Raw genomic sequence first — 1,796 nt, 5'->3', positions numbered from 1 at the left:
TTTACCCTCTTTTTCATTTTGTTTTTCATCATTTTTATTCCGCTTCCATGTTTATTGAACAAAAAATAATGATGAGCTTGTAATTAATAAGCATTAGTTAATTAATTAATTAATTATGTATAAAGTTTGGAACTGCAAATTTATGTTGGCAAAGGATTTAGTGACCTCCTTTGAAAGAAGGTTGTGGATTGATAATTCTTTATTAAATATTTGTGAAAGTAACTCCACTTTTATTGATAAAAAATTATGAGTTCCTTATGTTTGTGTATTTTGTTCGTTTACCAAATGATGTTGATTTTTGACTCTTCTGTAGGGTAATTCATTCAATTTGTTAAAAAATGATACTCTCTTAATGGTTATGTTTTATTTTCTATATTTTGTTGTGAGTGATCTTCATTTAATTTTTTTTTTGGGGAAACAATTATGTTTTAGACATAAGATCATGGAAGTAGAACGCAGAAATTGTTGGGCTGACAAACAATTCTTTAGATATTTTTATTATTTTTTTTGAAAATAAAATTATTTAATTATTTAATTATTTGATCTATTTTTAATTTATATAATATTATTTATAAAATTTTATTATAAATATGAATTTAGTTTGATTATATTTTTTTATAAAGTTCGATAATAATATGAATTCAATTATTATTTGAAGTGTGATTATTTTATATAAATATTAAAATTTATATAAAATGATTGTTTTTCAATATATTAAAAGTATTAATACCCTTGTAAATTAAAACAATGATATATAAGTATATAAACCCCCTCCCCCCTTCCTTTCTCTCTCTTCTCCCCTCCCCTCTTTTAATATCACAAGTTGCACAACTTAATGCAATACTTGTTTTGTTGCTTTACATGAAAATAGGAATATTGATCATTTTTATAATTTTTTTCCTTTTATTTTCATAGTAACATTTTCATTATTGTATCTTTTTTCTTGGTTTAAAAATTTAACAACCGAGAAATTGCATTTTTTATTGGAAGATACATAATCAAATTAAGAGAACAAAACCATTATATCTATAAACCTACTAATTAAACAAATTAAAACAAATAGATGAACATTTTATAGTTTGTGAAATTGTTCCCTATTATATTATCCTCGCTTTCACCCAATGCATTCTCTAATGTTTAATGAGCCGTGTACTTGTGTTGAGTTTTAGCACACTGTAGTTGAAACCTTGAATTAATAACATAATGTCTATAACTTGTATTCTTCAAATTTTATTTATTTAATGGATGCGAACACGAACTCGAAGAAGAGAAGGAGACCATTCTTCTGTTTAAGGTAACGGTGGCGTTGGTGAAGCCTCCACTTATTTGGCGAAAAACTCAAACCTTAATATGAGATTCGAAGAAAATTCACAGAGAAAAATAGTGCAAACATGAATCGGAAAAGAGAAGGAAACGAATCTTCTGTTAAGAGTAACAGCGGTGCCGGTGCTCGCTCCGGTGCCGGTGGCATTGGTGAAATCTCACTGATTTGGGAGAAAAAAAATACTCTGCTAGGTTTCGTTCCTTTTAGAGAGGAATGAAAAAGAAGGTGAAACCTAATTAAATAATAGAGGTAATTTAGTCTTTTTCTTCTATTATACACATTCCATTCCCATTGAAATTAAAGATGACTAGGAGGAAGATGAGCATAAAATTGATGGTAATTTAATTCTTTAAAATAAAACATACTCAAATAGTTTTTTAAGTCTTAAACTAAACATATGAATAATATATTCCCATCTCAAAATTTCTGAAAATACTCCAACCACACACACCCTAAAAACAATCCCATGCAT

Source organism: Arachis stenosperma, chromosome 9 (genome assembly GCF_014773155.1).
Source record: "Arachis stenosperma cultivar V10309 chromosome 9, arast.V10309.gnm1.PFL2, whole genome shotgun sequence".
Taxonomy (NCBI): Eukaryota; Viridiplantae; Streptophyta; class Magnoliopsida; order Fabales; family Fabaceae; genus Arachis; species Arachis stenosperma.
This window is presented reverse-complemented; position numbering follows the sequence as displayed.